General features: G+C 40.0%; 1 protein-coding gene and 1 long non-coding RNA gene across 3 annotated transcripts in view; one reads left to right on the top strand and one right to left on the bottom strand.

Annotated features, from left to right (window-relative positions):
* dab1a (DAB adaptor protein 1a) overlaps positions 1-25,534 on the bottom strand; it is a 238,643-nt gene that overhangs the window by 163,138 nt on the left and 49,971 nt on the right. The gene's annotated exons all lie outside the window — the stretch shown is intronic.
* LOC103463783 (uncharacterized) lies at positions 20,725-21,445 on the top strand. Its single transcript, XR_533546.2, has 2 exons — positions 20,725-21,004; positions 21,165-21,445. It is a non-coding gene; the product is annotated as an uncharacterized LOC103463783 (long non-coding RNA).

Below are 25,534 nucleotides of genomic sequence, written 5' to 3' on the forward strand. Positions count from 1 at the left end.
TCGATTGTAATTTTCTCCAAATACAAAATTGTTATTTGAAAAATACATCAGTAGTATTGTTCTTTAGAGGTTATCTGATGTCACAATATATATATTTATTTTACCTGCAGTAGAAGGAGGGACCAGGTTGGTCACCCATATTGTATTTAACAAAAACAATGTCTTGCATTTGCAGCTGATGGCCAGTAGTTGATTTAAGATGCATAGTGTCCACTTCAGAGGTCTGTGTTCATTTATAACATAAAAATCCACAAGATGCACAAGAAAATGGCTTTTATGTAGCCGTCCACTGTAGTGACCACTATGCATGAAAGGTTAATGCCTATTATTTAATAGGATCTGATCTCCAATTTTCAAGTGTAACATGCAATTTTCTCTCAAAGGAAACAATAGAAAAGAAGTTGAAGTCAGAACATGACATGAAAAAATGCACACAGCAGATGGCTCCGAGTAAATTAACACAGAGTCAAGGAAGAGTGTCTGCAGAGTTTCCTCCTTCAGGCACAAACACACGAGGCGTTCCCATACCCCTGGTCCTCTGGGCCTCCGTTTTATTATGCATCTCTGGAACCGTTCTTTTATTCCAAAGTGGTCTGTGCCGCAATACAATTAGGCTATCAGCTTTTAAAACAATTGCGCACCGCTGACCACTTTGTGTGTCTAGTTTAATTTTAATACACTTGATATTAAATTATTCTCTTTACTTCCATTTCCACTATTAGGTTTGACCTTCAGACGTATCAGCACAGATCAGAGCGCCCAAAGCCCGACAACATTAATACATAGTTTTTAAAGCAATTTGCAGGGAAATTACATGCACTGCAATATTAGAGAGAGAAAATTAGATATATAATGAATCAGCAGCCCAAAGTAGAACAAATTTGCTCTGGCATAGTCTTTAATTTCAGTCCTCTCAATGTGTGCTACATTGGGAAATAAATTGGACTTGAAGTTGTTTTGGCACCAAAACAGAGATTCTTTGTCCTAATTTATTTAGCGAGTTCTGTAAGTAATCAACCATATTAAAGAAATGTCCTCTCACAATGTTTTAGAGGTTCAAGTGTCCTCCTTTAATGTTAGTTTGTAAAACTGAAATGTAGATGTGATATAAGGCCTTGTAGGACACATATTTCAGGCCACTGTTCATGCTTCCCCCCAGCCTTCAATCTCGAGCTCACAACCAATTACCCAACCTTTACCCCTTCAGTCGACCTCAATGAATCCCTGCTTTGTCTGATCTTGCACCAGTTCTTCCTAAAAACAAGTCAACCTCATACCAGAACCACAATCGGTAAGCTGACCCGTAACACAGCATTTAGATGAGAAATTTCTGGGGGAGGTCTGGGAAGTTGCTGGAGTCGATGCTGAACAAACCACCTACCCCCCACGTGACCCCTGCACTGAAAATCTATAGGCAATGCACTATAAACGCTAAAAAAAAAAACCTCTAAGAGAAGAAAATGTGTTGGCACAGTCTGCATCCTCAAGACATTTCATCAACACTCAGATCCATACTTACATTTTGCTTATTGGACTTTGTATTGTTGATTACAGTACTGGACAATAACAGTCACATTGCACTGAAACACTCTTACATATGCTACATATAAATGGAAATGAGGGTTCGGTGTCGTTTCCACAGAGTTGGTTTTCAGTGAAAACAAAAAATTTTGCTGTTATCCTGATGCTCATTTACATGTTTCCAGAGATCAGAGTTTCTGATGTCGGCACTTTTGGAAACCAGTTCTCAGAGTGGAACTTTTTGGGAACATTGCGCACAGAGGTATGACGAAGTGTGACACAAGCAGATATCAAAAACTGAGGGAATTGTGCAGCATTGTGATACTTTGTCTGGTCAGTTTAACACAACTTCTGATGAGGAATATAAAGGTGTCATAGGAGACTTTGGTTCATGGGAGATGAGTTCAGTGGTGGGAAGTAACAAAGTACAAGTACTTCGTTACTGTACTTAAGTACAGTTTTCGTGTATCTGTACTTTACTTAAGTAGATTTAATAATGGGGACTTTCTACTTTTACTCCACTACATTTTACAGTAAGTATCTGTACTTTCTACTTCACTACATTTCTACAAAACTGTCGCGTTACTTGTTACTCGTTGCTTTTTTTCCGTTAAAATGTGAAGTTCAGGGATTTAAGGTGGCGCCGTAAAATCCGAACAATAACGTGACTTAGTGTCTGTTGTCACCCATCGGCTCCACCTTTACTCGCACGCGGAGCTCCAGACATGCGCAGTAGTTTCCTCTGAGTGGATTTCGTCTCCTATCATGGTGGCAAACGTCGCAGTGGGAGGAAGGATGAAAACAGTCACGGTGCTCATTCTGCTTACTTACTTGTTGCGCCGTTGGACAGTGTTCATAGTTGAACGATATTTACCGTTAATTGCATGTTTCAGTTGTGGTTTCTGACATGTGCAATATGGGCAACCGCCCAGGGCGTTATTTTTCTAGGGATGGCAGGAGACCTCTGCGGATTGTAKCACAGCGATGAAAGCAAWWCAGAATKAAGTGAGTTTTAATTGATACTGGTTAAATATATTTCAGCTCTAAGTATTTAATATCTAGGTRTTTTTATGGGAATGTGGATCTTTCAGATCAATCTGAGAACCAATTTTGATAGGTAAACTTAATTTTATTGTGTCATTTAGCGCGGGGCGCTGGTCTTGGTCTCGGGTCCGGTGGTCTTGACTACAACTCTGCTACATGGCTCCTTGGTTGCCTCCCCTCACCTTCTTTCCATCCCCTTTCAGTTGGATTTCTTTCTAAATAAATGTCACTAATGAAGTTCATGCTATGTCAGGACAGGAAACAAGATGTTTCCATCCCTGAAATAATGATCCATAGAATCACATATCTAGGTCTAAACTGTTAGAGAATAAACACAATAAGAACATGTTTAATCTGTGGTAGTGTTCATTAAAATGGCACATTTCTGATGTATTACAATTAAATACGATCGGCACACTTAATGATATTAGCGATCAGGTAATGCATTCAGCAAGTACTTTTACTTTTAATACTTAAGTAAAAGTAAAAAAGTACTGGCTTTTAAAAATACTTAAGTAAAATGTTAATGTGGTACTTTGACTTTTACTTAAGTACATTTTTGACTGTGTATTTGTACTTTTACTTAAGTAAATTTTTTGAGTACTTTTTCCACCACTGGATGAGTTACTGGTTTCCAAATAAAGTGGAAGTTAGAGAGGTGGAAGTTGAGGGTCAAAAGTGCATGTTTTAACATTTCAATGACATGTTAAAATTACATGCCGTATAGTGGCCTGGCATGACAACTACAGCAGATTCAAAGTGTCTTGGAGATCCATCAAAACGTGGAACATTAAACATCCAAATATTCCAGCAGTTTCCAGACAGCGGTCTTGTGTAATCACAGTAAAGACGAACCTGAAACTTCCCCATTCACTGATACATTGATCATCAATCTAAAATGATCAGTTCTCAAGTTCCTGACTAAACCCAGCAGCTGATTTCTGTTTTTGACACTTAGTTGAACACATTCAGGTCACACATCATACTGCTAGTTTTTTTTTTTTTTAAATCATTGCCGTTTTGTGGCTACGGCTGGAAAACTGTGTCATTAAGTAGGGACTGCAAAGTATTTTGCTAATTTGAGTCTGGGTTATCTCAAGCAATCTGACTATTTTTTACCCTATAAAATGGCATTTCTAGTGAAAGTGGGGCAGTTTAAGTCTCCTGCTGTTGCTTTATACATTTTTGGAATAGCTAAGCTGGAGGCATTCAATTTTATGACGCTTTTTAAAACAATTTTCAAACAAGTTAGCCCTGTGTGGAGCTAGATTTTAGGGCTAAAGATAATTCCTTTGAAAGAAAATATCTGAGACTGTCACAAATTACCAACAGATTTTTGTGTGTGAGCCACAGTCATGACACCATTGCAGCTTTAGTGGGTGTTTCTGTACATTTTAGCTTCCAATTTTTCAAGCACATTTGTGGCAGCAGTTTTATTAACTTCAATGCATCAAACTGGGACTCAGTATCAGGAAATGTGTAATATTAAATAATTCAGTATATCAGGGTCCAAAAAAATCTTCTAAAGGACATTAACTGTATATTACAACAAGTTGGCAAGTATTTGTTTTTCTTTGTGACCCCTATAGTCACAAAGTTTTTGCATTTTAAAAACCCATTACTCTGCATGCCTCTTGAACTGAATCACTGCTTTGTGACTTGAGGGATTCCCCTTTATTTCCATAGCAACGATCAAAAGCAAAAAGATATGTGACCATTACTTCCCTGGGAAGGACTGCGACGACGATGTCCCTGAAATCTCTCAGGATGAAGAGGTCGACTGGTTTTGGAAAGGTTTCCCAACTGGTAGCCAGGAACAAACTGATCCGGCTGGGGAGGTTTGTTCCGAAACACCAGACATAGACCTGAGCAAGACCTCACAGGACAGTGCTGAGGACGACAGCACTGTCTTGGGGCAAACTGACCCGGCTGGGGAGGTTTGCTCAAAGTCGACTGAACATTTTGAGAGTGGGAGTGCAGTCGGAGAAGAATCGACCCCGGCTGGGGAAGATTCATCTCCGGCTGACCGCATAGCCAAGACTTTTGCTGAAATTACAGCAAAAGTTTTGGCTGCATCGGTTCACTCTCTGGTTTTGCCAGAGAAAACTCCCGTGAAAGGGACAATCAAAAGTGACTTTGAGGTGTCACCTTCCCCGGACGGGGAAGATGCCTCAGAGGACACTGGAGTCGTGGATTCGTCCAGACCTTCCCTATATGGTAGGATCACTCTGTCTTTTGAGCTCTACCCAAGACGTTTAAGTAGTTTTGGCCAAAACTACTTTGAGCAAATGTCAAAAACACGTTTTTGTGATTCAATTTTTATAAATATCAAAAAGTAGCTTTGCAGGTTTCTTTCCGGGCGCTCCGGCTTCCTGCCACAGTCTAAACTCACGATTGTTTAGTTAATTGGTCTCCAAATTCTCCTTAGATGTGATTAAAACATTAAAAAGTGTTGCCTGGGTTCTTCTGTCTTCATGGGGTTTGCATGTTCTCGAAGTGCATTAGTGGGTTCTCTCTGGGTTCTCCAGCTTCCTCCCAGAGTCCAAAAAGGTGACTGTTTGACCTGGCATGATTTAAAAACTAAACTGTCAAAAGTTTTTTTTTATTTTATTTTGAAAACCACAAACATTTAAATAATGCTTTAAGATGAGGACAACCTTAAAGAGAATCCTAACCAAGAAGATCAACAAGAGAGCTTAATAAAGATATTTAGAGAGCTGCTTTAAGACGCAGTACAAGCTGCAGACATTATAAATTAAAATCCAAGTTATTTTTATAGATGAAATAACCCAGAGCACAATAAAGAATCATGTTTTTGTTGTATGCAATAATGAGCATTGTTCAAAGACTTTGCAAGTGGATCATAAAAACACACACTTTTCTGTGAAAATATTTTCTTGGCTTTTGTAGTCTAAAGGGATTTGTTTGTTTGTTTCTGTCTTAAGTTCATTAATGAACAGAGTTTTACCACAGACAGAAAAAAGAGCAACATTTAGGGGATTTCATATAAACAATGTTCAACCTTGTAAACAAATGTTAGAATAAGTAAACTTTTGGTAGAAGAGTGTTTGCATTTAGTTACAGTAAATTTCACTTTTCCTATGTACCGTTGTACACTTAAATGTATATAATTGGCATTTTATGTGAAAGACCAACATAAAGCAAAAAATAACTTTGAAAGTGGAAACAAGCACATAACTTCACAATTTTATCAAATGAAAGCCTGAAAACATTGTCATTGTAATTACAGGTGAAAGAGCATGAATACCTCCGCAAGGCAATGAGCTTATCTCGAGTATAAAATAAAGTTAAAAACCAACACTTTTATCTGGCATAAGCCTCTGTTTTAACTTGGGGAATATCTTCATCAAAATTACTACATCACCAGCAACTCCCTCGTTCTCAGACACAGACGCACTAAGACACAGACGTCAGCGATTGATGACTTGGTTCGGGAGAAGCGAAACTGCAAAACTGGCTAGGAGAGGATAATCCTGACGCTCCACCTTTTCCCATGGGAATCACACAAAATAATGTAGCCCCACAGAGCGCTCGTGTTGAGCTATTAAACACACAAAACACGCAGACAAAGACGCGCTTAAGTGCCGAAAGTAAGATGTAGTGTGGTATATTCCCAAGAGGGGGCATAAAGTACTGAATCAATACATTCTGAGATTTGTCTGTCTGATCCTCTTCAAATAGGCTTTAAATTCAACACAACAATACAGGCGCACGTAAATAAACACAAATACAAGCACAACACACACCCGGTCTGTCTGTTTCACCAGCTCTCTCTTTCTCCAAGGACGTGCAACTCGATCCACCCACTCTGAGGTTTGGGTGTTATAAAACAAGCTGTAGCCTTGAAGCTCCGCTCGGCATTCTTGGAAGCAGCTAATCCAATCGCATCAGGCAACAAACCGAACAAGTTTCAGCTCAGAGCTTCAGACTCCCAGTCGTTCTTAATACCTGGGAAAAAAAGAGGCTAAATTCCTCTGCAATGTCAAATATATTCCTCTTTCTCACACGGTAACTGCTAATGAGAACATTCTGACATGGATAATCATCAACGTTCAGGCTTAGAAGAGTTAAGAACCGGATCATTCGACCTAAAAACAGCTGAAGCAGTTACAGGTTGCTAGCATTATGTTTTCATCTGTACCACTGCATAAGGTAATGTCTTTCAAGTAATGAAACAATGTTTGTGAGCAAAGACTCCCCCATAAAAAAAGACACAGATATGTAAAAAAGAACAAACAAAAAAAAGGATAGTCTCTTGTGATCTCCTCCCTGCTCTTTCTACCTTCCCTTGATTTTCCCATCTCCCATCATTGACGGAAATCCTGGACTGAACTACTCTATCGACCGGTAGGTTGATGAGGCACTACTGGCTGCAGTCAGTGTCTTTGAAAGACACCCTACAAAATACCACCCATTGTACCGAGGAACCAGGTCTGATGAGCTTTTTGGGGGCTGGATGAAGGGGTTGCAAAAACGCGCAAAAAAGCTCCACAGTCAAGAATGTAAGGGCAATTACATACCCGTCAGTGCCACTGGGAACTCTCTAAAAGCACAATGCATGGTGTAAGTGATGAGATGAGATCAGTCTATAAACTAAGAGGGGCAAAAAGGGAGGGGCAAAAGTACGAGAGTACTAAAACTACACTTGATATGTATAAAAGGAGAAAGAAAATGAAACCCTCTCCTTCTCCATCACTCCGAAAGGTACATTTGTCTCCTACACATAGCCTTCACATTCCCACTCAAAAGACACCATTTACCTTTGGGGTTTCTATAGCAACACAAAACACAGGGCACCCGTGTGATTTAAAGCACCACACAAAAGAAAGCCTTCATAAAACAGATGTGAGTAAACAGCATTGTCCCCTCACTAATTAAAGCTCAGCTCATTCTGCTTTTGGTTTAGCGCTCCGTACAGCTGACCTGTTGGGCTGATGCCCCGAAATCAAATCCTTATCAGCTGACGTCCAGATGTGTGGAAGTAAAAGGTGCGTTCACTAACAGCTGGGATTTGTCAGGTGGGACAAAAGTGAGGCTTGGTTTGAGTGACACTGATAGAAAAAAAACTGTTCTTTGTAGATACTCTCACATGTGAAACAAACTACAAGTAGAGATGACTGACAGTCTGATTGATAACCAGTGATAGAGTGTGCATAAACTATTGATCTTTGCTACGCTGAATGTGATACGTGAATTTGGAGATAAGTTTCAGACATAACATTTAGGTGCGTCTAGACAGGACAAAACGATAGAATGAAAAGTCTCAAACTAATTATGCCAAAGATGTGATTAAAGAACTGATCTGGGTCTAACAAACTGAGTCACAAGCTAATAGTTCTTCAGGTTTCTTTAATATCCAATGACAACATCAACATAGTATAATATATATGGATAATTTTGAAAAAGTAATGGAAGTCTTAGTAAGGTTTGGTAGGAAACAGTTAAAATAGATCACACATTTACATCACTGTCCGAGATATGCAGGAGGTGAGAACCCTCTTAGAAAGGACTTGATACATTGAGATCAAAGCGCAAATGTTAGAGCAGAGGAGTCCAAAGTCAGCCTTCAAGGGCTGGTGTCCTGCATGTTTTTGTTCTCTCCCTGGTTCAACACACCTGGATCAAATGATGGCTTGTTAGCAGCCCTTTACAAACATTGACGTGGTGGTGGAGGTGGTAATCACCACCAGGGAGAGAACAGAAGCACTGCAGGATACCGGCCCTCGTGGGCTGACTTTGAACACCCCTGCATGCATCATTGGGTCTGACTTAACTCAAGGTCATTTCAAAGCATTGTCTTATCTGGCTAATATCATTTTTGGGTTGATTTTAGCAATAAATCAAGTTTAAAGCAGTTGAAGTTTATTAAGTCAATATTGGCATCAAGTTAATACGATGCTTTTTAAACAGCTGGGCTGGAGTTCAAACATTGTTTCGCTTAAATTAATGAGATGCAATAAAGAAAAGCGGAGTATGATTCTCACTATCAACCGAAAATGAGGGGGGGAAAAACAAACCACCAAAATTGATTCATTAGAATTGGCTGAGGTTGTTGGATATCCTCAGCACAGCTAATAATCAATCTGGGGAAGCGTGTGCCCACATATGCACACCAGTGACTAATGACTGGTGCCAGTTTTACATGACCTGCATGGTGTTGCATGTGTAACAGATTATGATTTTCTTTCACAAAGGATGGCGTTTTGTATGAAAATAAACCCTTGTGAAGGCAAATCTTGATGGAACTTCACCTTGAACTTAATCTTTTACTACGTTTATAGTGAATAGAAAATGTTACAAGAAAATATATTGACCTGTTTTTACTTTAAATGTATTTTTCCACACATTTTAAGTTTAGGTTGGTTATTTTAGATTAAAATCATAACCGAACAGCAGTTTATGGCCATGCACACAGCCGCCAGCAAGCCACTGTGTAAATAAGCTGCACTGTCAAGTAATAATGAAAAAAGCTCAGCATTAACTTGACTTCGCACATTCTGACATTATGTACTGTACATCTGCCAGCTCTTAACCTGCAATTATCTGTGATCCTTTCGACATTAAAAGCAGCAAGAGTCTTTTGCAGGATCTGGAATGAATACGCATTTGATTTTCTTTAAAAATGCGAGAAAATTGCGAGACATTTCAAGACAGTCCCTGCTGCAAGGCAAGGTTTCATTTGTATCAAAGTGGAATAAAAAAGAAAAGATGCTCAGCTGTTCCCTCTCAAACACGCTGTAGGGAATATTGTCAACATCCTCCTGTGAATTAATTCAATTTGAAAGACAGCGTTAGCATTGATGAAACTGGGTTAGCATCGACGCTAGCATTCAGCGGAGAACAAATGTCATGATTACCAAAGCACATGCTGCAATCGCTAACCCTATTTAGACATACAGCGGTAGCGCTAACCTTATTGAGAACCATTATGGCAGATAATCCTTTTTAAAGCGAAGCTTGCATCTCTTCAAACCCCCTTAGCATCTTTGCAGAGTTACTTTTTGCACGTTTGCAGTGGCTTGTTGTAATTTGGAAGCTATAACAAAAACATTTTATTTAAACTTGATTCTAAGCGAGAGGTATTTTGCATTTGAAAAAAAAAGCTACAAAATAATTTCCTGCACCTGGGACTCAGGAATAACAACTGAAATCAATCATTTAATAATTCGGTCGCATTACTTGGTTAGATCACTTCCAACGTCTTCACTTTTCCTTCTGCACAAGATTCCAAATATTAGTCCCAGAATTTTTACATTAAACTTGATATGCTATCATACCAGAATGACAGCTTGACGGATTTAAGTCTACCACCCTCTCTGCTTGTTTCAATGAGTCTCCAACCATATTCTTATTACAGCACATTAATTTCAACTGTTTTATAAAAACAACAATGAAGCTCTTACAAAACTGTAGCCACAATTTATACTTTTGAATCCAGGCAAGAAGGTTTTTTTAAGAAAGGAAATAAAATAATATATCCTAATATAATCTAAAGATGAGTCTTGGATTGTCGTCATTGCTTCTCTTGTAATACTTTTTACTCATACTTAGCAAAGTTATTTCTAAGTAAAGATCGCAGCTCAGTTTTCCCACCTCGACCTGAGAAGACGCCCCATTCCCTCAATAATTTGATTTACTGGTGCTATGATTGGATTACATGGCTGACGTTCTTATTCGAACTACGAAAGTTATGGTTATGCATTTGCTCAACATACGCTTACATTTAATCAAAACAAACTAATGAAAAACTGCGTTTTGTAAACCCGACTAGTCCTTTGCAGTCCATAAATGAATTACACCGAAAGACTGTATTAAAACTTCATAATGATTAATTTGGCGAGAGAAATAAAATGGTACATTTGAATAGTTGTACAGCTGAATTGGGACAGTGCACATCAGACACCGTCTTTCTGCAAAGTGAACAATGAGATGCAAGAAATGTAAAGGTGTGAATTAGATAAGTACCAAGAAATTGGTCAAATCGGTCAGATCAAGTCATTCAAACCTAAAACATCTGACCATATATATGGTCAGATGGTAGGCATCTGACCATATATATGGTCAGATGCCATATATATGGTCATATATAGATGCCATATACAGATGCCATATATATATGATGCCATATATACAGATTGTACCATATATATGGTACAATCTGACCATATATATGGTCAGATTGTAGGCAAAAATGAAAATTAAGGAAATCCAGAGATTAAAGACCCTTAATTTTTTCTACATCAGTTCCAACAGGGTGTGAGAGAGCAGCATGCGTTACAGAAAGTGCTCAATTCCAAAATCTAGGCAAAATCTAGACAACACAATGACAAAAGCAGCTTTTAAATCAAGAACATTGTTACTCACTTATGGGGAATGCTGTGTTTTCATAGTGTAGCACATGACCTTACAGTTTCATATATACAATTCTTACTGTATATATTATTTTCTTAGCTCCAAAACTTACATTTAACTTTACATTGGCCGTTTCTCTCATGATGTGATGATTAGAGACAGTTGCATGAAAACAAGTGACTGGGTGTCTGACTCAATCAGCTCTCCTCAATGTCCTCCTTGCGCATAAAAAAACAAACAATTCATCATGTTTGAACTGCAAGATTCATGCCAGTTAGAGAAAAATAAAAAGCCATTTAGAAAAAGAGTTAACAAGCACGTCTTTCACCGTTTCTCTCCTCTCGCTCGGTTGGTGTTTTCCTCTCCTTTGACAGACTGTTCTTGGCAAATCTCGCTCATTCTGTTCGACGGGGACGAGAGTGGCAGCATTTTGTATTTCTGTGGAGAGGCGAGCTTACTTACAGAGAGTTGGTTTATCTGTGCCATGCGTTTCTGTATGCATCCATTCGAATGCGAACCTATTAGCAAACACTTCATTCAAGCACTGAATCAGCCCCCTGGGTCAAGTCAATAAGCGTTCTGCAGCTTTAACATGGTGTAGGCAAAGAAGGAGGCAGATGCACTAGGAGCTCCCATCAGTCAACTTGTGATCATTTGTTTTGCGTGTGTGTGTGTGTGTGCGTGCGTGCGTGTGTGTGTGTGTGCGGTAATGTTGGTGTGCAACCTAGCCTTATGTCCTGTGAATTCATGACTGGAATAAGTTTTGTGCGTCATCAAGATGAGCAGAAGGTTTTCCCATCAATGTTTAAGACTGCAGGGAGCGGCTGGGGAGACGGTGAGACGCAGACACAAGGAGCTGAGTCACAGCACACCCACTGTCTGTCTGCTCCACTGGCTGATTATTAAGTCTGATCACAAGTTTGATAAATGCATCTTCAAATGTCACTTGGTGGCTTAGAGATTTTTTTATAATGTGCCGATTTTTTTATATTTTACTTCAAAGACCAAAAGCCAAGCAATTTCAGTGCCTTAGAACTTGGTACTGCATTTCACATAGTATATAGCATAAAGTCTGATTTTACTCTCCTCTGAAACAGGCTATTAGTTGTGCTTTTTATTAGCTTCCTTTATAGTATAATCTTGCGACGATGCTGGTAGTTTTCATTGCTGAATAACTTTAAAATTGATCCATGCACAGCGGCGTCCATTATTACTCCTGTAAACCGTGCTCTGCTGTGTGACGTCAACGTTCTTCTGTTAACGTGCATCACTTTGGGATCAGAAAATGTCCACACAGAAGTCTGGTTGCTATTGAATCAATAGCAAGAATGACCATGCAAGAAAGAGGAAAAAACTTGAATTTTGGAAGAATAAAAAAATGAATTAAGCATCGAGATCTGCTGTGTGAACTTAAGCTCATAATGTCCTGGATTTACCGTTTCCTCTCATTTTTGCACATTATTTGTTCCGTCTTTCTGCTCTGCCCCAGTGTCTCATGTGCACCAAGCACAGCTTGAATTCTTTGCCCACTTCACTATCTGAACATTTGCTTCTGCTACAGACAAACAAACGAGAGGGGACAACCCCCTTTCCAAAATGATTAATTGCAACAAGTTACAGAAATCAATGGATAAAATACCAAGAGGCTAATCAAAACTGCAACTGCAAGAAATCGAGGTTCACCTTCAGTTTGGTGTTTCTAACCCAAACAAGATGTCAAAGTTTTTAATGCATGGCAACAGATTGTAAAAGAAGGTGGAATGGATGGCCATTCTCCCTTTTTTGCTTTCACCTTGTTATATTCCTTGTTATTTAACTTGATAAAGTACAAAATACTTCCAGCGTTTTGTACTTTTACAACACAAGTTTAGCTGTTACCAACTAGCTTCTTAGCTCAGGATCAGGTACTGAGGTACATGGAGGTTTATACACATTTACAAACATAAAGTAAACATGAAGTCTTCTCATCCAGTCCTTCAAGAAGTTAAAAGTTGGCAAGCCGGCAAATAAAACAACAGAGTCATTTGTAACGCAGAGGGTGGATGTCAAAGAGTGAATAATTAAGAGTCACATACCAAGTCTGTCTGAATCTTAACTTGGTTAACTGACTTACAGACAGAAACACAAACACTTGGGCTCATACCAAGATGAAGATGGCAGCATTAAAATCATGCAAAGGCACATCTAAACTCGGATCCTGACATCTCTCCAAAAACAAGAATAAAGTACATCACGAAACCTAAGTTCCTTACTTGCATTGAGTCAATATTTTCTTGGAAGAAGAGTTGGCTTGACCTCCGACCTCAAGACTACTGAGGTAAGCAGCTTTTCCCCACAGAGAGGGAATCGAGACGTTCACCCTTGTTGCTTGGTAGTGGAGTTTAGAGGCCGAATAGAACTAAATAAAAAAAGCCAGGCATTAATTGAACAATATCTGCCTTAGTCAATATTTAGAGAATGTGTCCACAGTCATTAAACTGTAGAAGCAAGAGGAACGTGGGAACAAAATGTCAAAAATGGCTTTGAATACTTTTATTATGAAACAAAAAGAAGTTTGTTTGTAAGAGTCCATGGACAACAAGCTATTTGTTCAGTTTTCTTCTTGGAAATCCTGACATCCTCTATGACATTTTACAAAAGTAAAAATGTCTACCTTAACTCAATCAAATAATAAAAAGAAAGAAAAAAGAGACTGTGTGAAGGATGATGACACAGCAAGCAAAGGATCTCATCACAACTTAAAACATAAACGAGCTGATGGAAAGGTCATTGTCATATCTACAACTTTTGTTCTTTCTTGTTCTGATTAACTTGAAAGACATTGTGAAGCTGTCGCTCCGACTCGAGCAGCCAGAGAAAATAGTATTGCTGTATAACTAAAAGAAATCTTCGAATCAAAAATCTAACAGAATAGACAGAAGCTTGTGGTTGTCATGTGCCAAAAGCTATAGAGGTATGAAGAGTTTTTCAAGGCACTCAAGTAGCAGCCATTGTGCAAGTTGATTGTAGTGAATCTTAAAAACAAAGCATAGCACCTCTCAAAGATATGCAGATGATAATTTAATCCTGCAAAGCATTGAATGGATTTTAAAACTAAATTTAGAATTAAAGTAACATGTAAGACGTTTAGGCAATAAAAAATAAATAAAAAAAAAAAACATACCCATTTTCACAATAAGAGCAGGTAGAATTTTTTTCTTGCCAGGCTTAAAACCTAATTGCCCAACTTCGCTCTTAGGTTTATGCAAGTTTCTTAAAAAAGAGAGAATGTAAATTCAAACTTATTCATGCAGAAATAAGTAAACTACTGACAAAAACATGTTAAAAAAAAAAAAAAAAAGCCCAGCGACTGCAATCCGATTAATAAGACAGGCTGGATCCCAACAGCCTTGAGCAGATCTGCTTTAGTATCACGACGGCACCAGGAAAAAGGTACATTTTGATTAGGTATATACTCAAGCGTATACAGAAGGAGGGTGGAAGCCCCTCTGAGTGACAGGTTCCATTGTGGGTGGGCTGCGGTGAATTTGCATGTACTGTCACGGTGATTTCACACAACTTAACCTGTATTCCTCCCTCTGTGATGGTGCTGAGCTGGAAGAGAGGAAAGAGGGGGAAGAGTGGGGGCCTGATGAGCTGGAACAGTTGTAAATGTCTCCTGTTTGAGAAGCAACAATCTCTGGGGAATCCTCTTTCTTCCATTACTTCACTGCATGTGTGTGTGTGCGTGTGTGTGCCTCAGCACCAAGAAACTAAATGCTCGGAGGAGTACTTTCATCTTTTCTGTTTTGAGAGGAAAGGTGGCACTTATCATTTTAAATGGGATGACAACATTTCGCAATTACTTGAGGTGTGTGATCTGAAATAAATGGCATGCTTAAAAGCAGCAGAAACCCTGATGGGCTTGTGTTGTCAGATAGGCATGAAAACTGGTGATATGTGGGAGGAATGAATGGAAGGAAAAGGTAAGAAAAGACAAGAGCCTAGAACATAAAAGTTTTGTTGTGATGTGTTGCTGTTAATGGGATTAAAAGTTAACGCACAAATAAAAGCACAGATTGTGGGTAGAAAGAGTTTAATCTTTTTTCACCACTTTTAGCTTGTTATCCAGAATACAGTCTCATCAGGTGAAGAGTTAGATGTGTGTCAAAAGTCACATGCTTTTCCTTAAGGAGACGCGTTCAAAAATAGCACAGCCTGGCTTGACTCGAGCTGCAAAAATTGATTTCACAATTCATCAGCTACAGAGATCCTACACAACTCCACAGGTACTTAAAAAAAAAACAGATTTCTGTGATTTCAGACTGATAAACGCAGATTATTTCTGTTGCTACATTTCAACGACACACATTAAATCTTGCAGAACAAGCAGCATGGGAGGTCCTCTCCTTCTGAAAAGCAGGAGCATCGTAAACCTACCAAACAAAACCTCTCAACTCCTTTGAGTCAGCTGATGGTTAAGGGCAAACACTCAGCATGATCAGCCCCGCTTTTATCCTTCCTATAACAACATGCATAAACAAATTAAAAGTGCACTCCAGCCCCTCTCAGGGTGCTGTCCACCATATGCCCTTAAAAAAAAGTTTAACATTCAAGCCACATCCCAGGACCTCTATTAGTATTCATGAATATGGAAATCCAACTGTCTCAGTTGCCATAACAATGCCGGCTCCCACTGGGACGTGTCAGTGTTGTCAGGGGAGAAACGGAGCCAACGCCCTTCCGGTGGGTAGGACAGTCTTGTATGTGTCTGGGTGTAAAACTCAAACAGATGCTCCTGTATATTTATGACTCGTCTGACTGCTGCCTCAGGAGTGCTGGGAATAGGAGCCCTGTCATAACACCATTCCTACTCAACCGTACAAGTTTTTGGTTACGTTCTAAGACTCGTGGAGGGACTTTCATTTGCCTGTGCATAATAAGGAACCCAAACGGAGGGGCGGCTCTGGAAACGGCCATGTTCAGAACATCCCAAACAATCACGATCTATGACTTCTGTCGCATTCTGTCACGTCATTACCACAAACCTCTGTGTATTTTAATGTGATTTTATGTGAGAGGCTAAAACTAAGTAACACATCATTAAAAATAAATCTGAAAATTGTGGTGTGCATTTGTATTAAACTGAAAAAGAGTTAATGCAAGGAATTGGCCTTAAGATGTAATCTAGAAGTATCACTAGGCCTGTCACGATAACACATTTTGCTGGACGATTAATTGTCAAAAAAATTATTGCGATAAACGATATTGTTTCAAGACCTTTTGACACTGATTTAATGGAAATGACTAATAATACATGCAATTTCCTTATAGAAACACCTTATTTTCAAAAGAACACGCAACACTGGAACTGATAAACTAAATAAACAAAACAACCAAAAACAAAAATAAAATGGATTCTCAGTCTCCATTAACAAAAAACGTACTTGAATAAAAACTGAACAAGATAAAGTCAAAGTGGAAATAAATACTGCATTCAACCAAAAGAGTGCAGATTATGAAGTCTGTATACTATATTGCCCTTCAGTAATCACTAGATTTAGAGAAGATGGGTACATCCGACTACCTAAAGCAGTAGTTCACACTACACCATTTTTTGCCCCCATTTTCCCCTTATGATGATCTTAGTTAGTTGGCCGATCTAACCAATCCTGCAGTGTGTGGTGTTATGGTAGATCGTCGTGGCCGCTCCGATTTAAATCAGGGGTTTTCCCCGACTGGGAGCTTAACGCAGCCCGTTGAATGGGACAGGTAGCCAATCAGAAAGCACGGATTCTCCTCCGTGCTTTCTGAGGGGAAATTACGAGGGGAATCCCAAATAGCTGACAAGGGGCAACATGAAGTCCAGCAGACATCGGAGATGATATGTGGTATCATTAATGTTTATTCAACATTTTGTGCAAAGAATATAGAAATGACCAGGGGAGGAGTTTGAGCCAAATTGCTACCTCAGTTGATAAACCCAGTAAGTTTTTAGCTGTTCTTCGTTAACGTGACATAAATAGGTTATAATGATTTTCATTCAGTCAGGACTGACTCTAGCCACATACATCAGAGGTAGATTCTAGTAAAGCATTGATTAATGCCTGATTTTAAAATTAGTTAACTGGACTTGTAGCCATTATTTTGTGCCCATGTGGCTGGACACCACACGGCACAACGAACCCGATCGAACCATTATACCTAGGATTTCTGTCGGCTAAGGTGTGGTCTCTCAGGGTTTGAAAATGGGCCGACAACTTGTGTAATGTGCGCTGGACATTAGACTAAGGAAATGAGGAAGGGAGGGTCAATGGAGAGCACCGGAGCTGAGCTTTTTTTATTCAGTGTCATCAACAGAAAGAAAAAATGCCGGAAGAGACGATAAAGACAATAATTAAAATGAGGTCGATAGGTTTAATTTATCGTCCGATTAATTGATTTATCGTTTATCATGACAGGCCTAAGTATCACATTCAGGTGCAGCTGAATTAGAGAACATTTTGACCATCATACAAACCAGGGAGCCCAGCAGACATATTAGGGAGGTACAATACCCCAAACTTTGAACACCCCATTGTTTAGGCCATCTGAACATTAAAGCTATTAGAAAGCTAAAACTTGGATCACTATGAGACAAACAGGTATATATAAATGCTGAAATGAGAACAAATGGTCAGAAAAACAAAACATAAAACCCTTATAATCCAAAGCCAAGAATTGTGACAGGAATCTCTCATAGTTCTCAGGGGTAATTAATGAAATGAAAGAAGAATTACAGTATAAAAAGACTGAGGTAGAATATTCACAAGCAGGCTTTGGGAAGGGAATAGGACTGCAAACCTGTGACAGGCAAACACTCACAGATATCCACACAGTCAATCCATATGCAAAGTTTCCCTGTTAAAAGTAGCTGTGTCAGCAGCTCTGGTAGCCTGCTGCAAAATGAAGGGTAATCTCTAGGTAGAGAGTGCTTAGAGCATAAAGTCACACACGCACACACACACACACACGCACACACACGCACACACACACACACACACACTCTCTCTCTCTTTTGGAAGTGTCTAGAGAGAAAGAGAGCAGCTGCCCTAATATCTCAGCAAAGGGTTTCACAGCGGACTCAAACTTCGACAGACATTCTTGCACAGTCAATGCACCAAAGAACCCATTCATGAACGCACTGCTGCTGAAAGCGAGAGGCACTCATCCACAATACAGAGCAGAAATGAAGCAGTCATCTCAAGTAGGCATGGCAGAGGTCTGGCATCGGTTAATAATTATGCATGCGAGTTAAACCTCATCCAGTTATTAGTTAGCTAATTAAGACTAAAATGTTCATTATCTGTGGAGACAGAAACTAAAACTTCAAAAAGAACATCTAAAGGTTTCAACTATTTATGCAAGAATGATTTACAGTAAAAAAAAACACCCAGGATAAAGGATGCATCAACAGTTTATGCCTTCGAAGAAACTAACTGCTGCTGTCTGTGTGCACAACACTTTCCGAGAAATATCCAGTTTACTTTATTAAGCTGGACATTTGAAGGAATTATCATTTATTTTTGGAGTATAATTTCTGTAATAAAGTGTTCATTGCTATAAAATCCTGGCGTATGATATAATTTGGAGCTTCTGTTCATCTCTTCTCTGCCACAGATGCAGTGCAGGAAGCACAAAACAACTTCTGGGATCAAAATACAATACTACTATAGACTATGTTAAATAAATCCACTACATCATTTCAGAAAGCCATCTAGCACTAGCATTGGGATCGAAGTCGGAATGTAAACTTTTGAGACATTAGTCATCAGGAGACATTTGTCATGGTTTTAACATCAGTTGTATTAGTTTCACCATTTTATTCATGTCCACCCTGTAATTTCCGCCTCTTCAGTTGAAAGATGGTCAGATAGTGACACTGAGGGCCTCTGAGGCAGATAATCTTGGTATATGACATAGATTTGGAGAGGTACACCTTAACTAGGTTATTGCTCCAGTGGTGGCTATATGGAGACGGATGGTGATGGCGTCCGTAACTTTATTTGCAGCTGTGGAGGTGGGTTTTCATAGACGACTCCCTGCACTCCAGAGTGACTGCAGGGAAACATCAATCCAAATATATACCAATGACTACAACACAAACTGTTATCACACTGTAAAAATGTCATGAAATACATGGTTAAACTTTATTTAGGTTCTCAGATGGGGGAGATTATAGTCCCAATATGCCAACACCTCAGTCTGTCATTGCATCACGTTGGACAACAGCTGCGACAAAGACAGAAGGGGCCAATGGGAAATATATGACAATAAACTTAAGGTTCCTTGCGAATTTATTCATATCCCTTAAACTTTTCTCCATTTTGTCAGAGTACAACCACTATCTTGAATATGTTTTATGTGACCCACATAAAGTAGTGTGATTCTGTAAAGTGGAAGGAAAAGTTTACACCCATCCATCCATTTGCTAAGCCTTCCTGCAGGATGGCGAGAGAAATGAGGCCTATCTAGTGTTCAGCGGATGAGAGGTGGGACAGAGTACGTCTGTCTGGGTTATTCAGAGTGTCTCCATATGATAGATTCCAACTCTGTCATATGGAGACACAGGACACACAACCGTGCACAGATGCAGTCATACCCAGGGGCAATTAACCAACCCAACCCAAAGGTTTTGATTGTAGGAGGAAGCCAGACTATCTGTGGAGAACATGCAAAGGCCCCTGCTGGGATAAACCTAAGATCTGCGAGGTGACACCACTAACAATTGGACCCATCATGCAGACAAAAGAGCTTAAATCAAACTATTTTACAAATAAAATCTTTAAAATGTAGGTTGCATTTGATCCGGCCACATTAAGTCAATGATTTGTGGAGCCACCTTTTGCTGCAGTTACATCTGCAATGGTTTTGAGGTATGCCTCCACCAGAGACTGAAATTGTTCCCCAATCTTTGCAAATTAGCGAAAGCTCATCAGTGAGATTAGATTGGGGAGTATCTGTGAAGATCAATTTGAAAGTTTTGCCACAGATTGTAACATGGATTTAGCCTAGGTTCACAAATGTATATGCTTTCATCTGGAAATGCATCTGATAAAAGCATCTCCGTATATTCCCCTCACTTCAGCGCAAATCTTCAGTGAGCTCCTGCATAAAGGGAGAGCTACATTAGCTAGAGACCAAAAACTACTTTTTTAATTCCATTTAAAATGAATCAATCAAAAAATAAATAAATTATAGATCTCCTGCTGTTTAAAGTCTATTATTTCACAAAGGCTTATTTGCCTTCTTTTGTATTGCTTGGCTGTATAGAAATGTTATGCTTATTAGTGACTGGCCTGCTTAGCTGCAGTGCATTGATTGAAGTATAAAGAGAAAAGAGTAATGCTTTCCACCGAGGAGCTCTGATTGAATACAGTGCATGGTTATTGACTATGGAGGAACTGCACACACATTTATATACCTATAAAACAGGTACTCCACTACTTATAGAATCACCTGAAACTGTCATACATCATTACTAACTAACAGTCCGATCAATACTCAATTAACATGCTCCAAATGTGGCCCGTGGAGCAGATACATCACACTCACAACAACATATCCACCTCTGACAGCCCATTCCATCTGAACTAGGAGGACTGGCCCACTGTAGCTCAACAAGGCTGTGTGGAGGTCCTGCATTCCTCAGTGGAGAGCACAAGCAAAATAACACATCTCCGCTTTGTGAGAGCTTGACGGGTGTTACGGGCTAATTATTCCCCCAGCTCCTTCCTGTAGTGTCACGGCTATAGCTTCCCCCTCTCAAACAGCTGCTCTGCTAATTACCTCTGGTGGTGCCTACCGCGGTCTCTCCCGCTCGCTCTGTCTGTCTCAATTATGGGCTCTCTTTCTCCTGCTCTCCCCCCTCCGTACTGCCGCAGCTAAGACAGGGACGCTCCCAGCTGATACAAAAGACAATCTATTTTTTTCTATCCCAAAGAGAAGTTGTATCCTCCCATCAGAATCCGGCAGGAAAAGCAAAGGATGGGTCCAGCTGGTCAGGGCGAAATGGAGGCATCAATCTAACGCTTTGGACACAGTAGAGGTACAATTCAAAACTTTTTTTAAAAGTCTAATTTATTTTAAGAGCATCTTCAAATGTTCAGTGTTTTTGCAAAAAAGTATTTAAAACTCTGAACTTTTCCGTCACATTCCTACCAGAAACTTCAATCTATTTAATTTGCGTTTTATGTGTTAATTTTCAGATGCTCTGCGGACAACCTGAACTAAAAGATAACATACAAAGACGAATTGGTGTTGGCCATCTGTTCTTGTGGAAATTTGCTGGAGACTCGCTGTTGTAATTGCAGCAATTGCAGGTGGTTCTCCAAATTAGCAAGGGTTCCGATTAAATTTGCATACACCACTTAAAGGAGTTTTATTTGTTTATAAAATCAAACCATGCCTCATTTACCTTAAACTACACTTTGCATTACTTTGTTTTGGAATAATTTTACACTGAAATAAACACTGCATTTAGATTTCATTGTGGGTTGTTTTTTTGTTTTTTGTTTGCATTATGTGTTTGCTATGGTATTGCACATCAGACGTGCTCACTACTAAAAACGCATCAATTTTCCACATATACACAAGAGAGCGAGCAGAAATGCGTGCATGTTAATCGACTCCTCTTTCAGCTCTGAAAAGCGTTTTGATGGAGTCAGCACATTTAGAGGTGGCAGAAGAGCAGAGGTTACAAAAGGATGCATTTCTCAGTTTTTTTTTTTTCCCTCGGAGATGGGTGGAGGCTGAGGGATTATTACACGGGACGAGGCCTGTAATGCTGCAACGCAAAAATGATAATGAAATGTACAGGGGAGAGGATTACACTATCCATACCCTCCCATTGGTCTAATCCGGGCTCCATATTTACATAACACACCTGAGCACCGGAGGAATCCCACCAGAGCAGCCCTGATATGGATACAATGAGCACTATGTGCAAGACTGTTTACACTAACAAAAGAAGGGGAATTGAGAATTACTGGTAGGGGATTTGCAGCAGCTCCTTCATAGCTAAAATAATGCTGAATCAGAGCACGTAGTTTGTAGCAGGGCTTCTGAGTTAGGAGCACTAAAATAGTTTTAAGGCCTGCATAATAACCATGAATTTTTTTCTGAAGCACCTACTGGCTATAAGGAGATTATGTTCTTTGCAATAAGAGAGGTATCTACACCACAGGACAAAGTCGTAAGCCATCTTCGCAACACATTCCTCATCTACGTTACTGGAATTGTTGCCACAAAGAAGAGAAAAGGGCGTTTTAAATCTGCTATAAAAAGGGACCTAAACAGCCGTGGGGAGTCGCAGAGCATCACAAGAGTAGTAATGCACAATGTCATATTCTTTCTATGTATTCATAATGCTCTAACGTGAACAAAAATACTGATCCATCCAAACCAAAACCTGATTGGTGAATTGGGAGCTACATAATATTTACTGTGCAATACAATGAAATGGCCTGCTTATACAAGCAGTAAAAAAGTTGTGCGTCTCTGATTAAAAGACGGATAAAAACGGATTGAATAAAAGCATCTCAGTGTCTGCGTTCACCGACTCGCAAGTACGTTGAGACCCGGAGACCAACCTCAAGTATTCTGGCTCTCAATGCTGCAGGACAGACAGGGTAAAACTCCATCACAGCTGACAGTGATCTAGCAACAGCATCCACACAATTCACCTCTCCCCATTACCTTCATTCCATCCCCCATCTATCCATTTATCTATCTATCCATCCATCCATCTTTAGCTCATCTCCGGCCTGTCAAAGCAGCAGAGCCGTATGTCAGCCCGGTACGTGTGTGCACCTCTGCTCCTGAGTGTGTATTAGTCTATGTGCATGTGTGCCAGGGGAGCGGTTGTATGTCATGGACATCTTCTGCCCACAGAATCATGTTATTGATTGGATGCATGTTGCACTGCACTGTAGGCAGCCGAGACTGATCGTACGCTGCACAACATCTGTTCTAGGGCTGGGAAGGTGATAAGAAGTAAAAGAAAAGGGGAGGAGGGAAAAAGTGCATGTAGGACGGGAAGCCCTTTCAGACCTTTTCTGAGAAGGTAGAAAAGGTCAGTTCACCCAAACCTCTTAATCCTAAGAAATCTTCACTTTTCTTTTCACTATACTTTGCAAAAGTAATCATATCCATTGAACTTCATTACATTTTATCCTCTGCAACCATAAGCGTCCAATTTACTTTCATTGTAAGCTACATTCCAACAGACTATTACATAATAGGCAAGTGGAAAACAGTTTTAAAAAGCAAAATATCTGAAAAGTGGTATGAATATTTCTGCAAGGCACTGTTCACATAGGTTCATATAGTTATTAACCAGGTGATTATCCATCCATCCATCCATCCATTTTCTTTGCACCCTTGTCCCTCAGTGGGGTCGGGAGGGTTGCTGGTGCCCATCTCCAGCTAACGTTCCAGGCGAGAGGCGGGGTACACCCTGGACAGGTCGCCAGTCTGTCGCAGAGCAACAGAGACAGACAGGACAAACAATCATGAACACACACACACTCACACATAGGGGCAATTTGGAGAGGCCAATTAACCTGACAGTCATGTTTTTGGACTGTGGGAGGAAACCGGAGTACCCGGAGAAAACCCACGCATGCACAGGGAGAACATGCAAACTCCATGCAAAAAGACCGGGGCCGGGAATCAAACCCAGAACCTTCTTGCTGCAAGGCAACAGCTCTACCAACTGTGCCACTGTGCAACCCTTAACCAGGTGATTATTTTTTAAATAAACCCTTAGTGGACAGTGAACAAAAAACGATTTTAAGATCAGTCACAGGTGACCATTTACATCAGATGCTACTGCCAGTGTTTCAATCCATGAACTGTTTTAGCTCAGTTTCCGTCCTCTTAGTTGAAAAATTATAAAAGTATTTTTCTTGGATATCCAAAGTCTAACAAAAAAGAGTAGTTAGATGTTAAATGATAATGAAAAGTGTTAGAGTGAGAGCAAAACTGGAAGAGGCATGGTGGTATGAGGTGGTGCACTCAGACGAAGGCTGATAGGCTTGAAGGTGAACCAATCAATTATTCTCCACAGTCAATAATTCAGAGTAGACCAGGGGCCTTCTGTGTATGTGGACCAATGCAGTAATGCACACTTGCACAGAGACACACACACACCAAGCAGCCGGCCCAGTGCCCTGATTTGATTTAAGATGACCAGTCAATGTGGATTCAAGGCTTCAGAGGCCCAAGACTTTAAATTATTGCTCAGCTTAAAGACTGGGGACGAGCAGTATTTTTTCCCTTCATGGCAAAACCCTCTGTTCTTTCTGTTTTACCTTACTTCTTTCATCTTGCTCTTTGTTTCTTCTCTCCTAAATCTCAGGCTGGCAGAGAAGGAATACGGGCCCCTGTTGTCTCACACATTCACGTTTTAACAACATGTTTTCTGAAGAGCTGGGATATTTTTGTCTTCCAGGTTTGCTCTGCCCTGGTTTGCCTTTTCCGCTTCCCTCCGTACACGTCGTATACACACACACACACCACATACAGAGCGATACATGTACACTCACATGGACACAAGCACACTATCCATTTCTCTGTAATTGAAAAGATGCCCTGGCTGTTTGCCACACCGCTAAAGTGGATCAGATGGCAGAATATCCCTGAGGTAGTACATCTCCAACAGGGAGAATTAAAGAGAAAAACCTCTCCCTCTCTCACTCTGCCCCTCTGTCTTTGCCTCTTACAGTGCTTGTATTTCACTGTCTCCCTCTCATACACACACACACACACACACGCATACTGACAGAGAGTCAAACGCAGTGAATAAGGCTGACTGCGCCATTCCTAATGTCCCAGCTCCCTTCTTCCTTTGTTCCAGTCCTCTATTACAATATGAATGGGCCTGTTAAAGTAGAATTGGACCATTTGTCTTGTGTGAATTTCTTCCTTCACGACACAAGGACTAGAAAATGATTCCTCAGCTCTTCGATACACTCTGAGGTCTCGGAGATGAAAGCAGACAGCAGAAAAGACTCACAGAGAACCTATAGCGCGTCCGTTTTCTGTGTACACTTGGCAAACGGCAAATATTCAATGATGAGTCAACACAGAAGCAATCAAACTCTCTCATCAACATTTTCTCACTCCTTGTATAACTGGTTGGCGAGCACTTTCTTCTTGTTCGGTAGAAAACACCGCGACTGGACACCGACTCAAGAAACACAGCAAAGATAAGAGATTGGTGAGTAGCGTGAACCACGATGTGCAAAACTGCATCTGAGAGAAAAGCATCTTATCATCATGTGAAGATATAAATCCTAGGACTAATAAGGTGAGTTTGAAGGTAAATGTGACAAATGCTCATGATTACTGTAATAAAAGAGGACGAGGAATGAAGGCAGATTATTGCTCCAATATCTACTTCCACATCAAACGACAGACCTGATCACCATAACCATCACAGAGGAGCCGTTTACATCAGTCAAGGAGACTGTCTTTATGACTTCACCTAATGCAGTATTTACTAGTTTATGAAAAAAAGGTTTAGCCTGGAGTTTTGGCAGGGCATTGCTTGTGTATATATATATATATATATTAT

Source organism: Poecilia reticulata, linkage group LG4, assembly GCF_000633615.1.
Source record: "Poecilia reticulata strain Guanapo linkage group LG4, Guppy_female_1.0+MT, whole genome shotgun sequence".
Classification (NCBI taxonomy): Eukaryota; Metazoa; Chordata; class Actinopteri; order Cyprinodontiformes; family Poeciliidae; genus Poecilia; species Poecilia reticulata.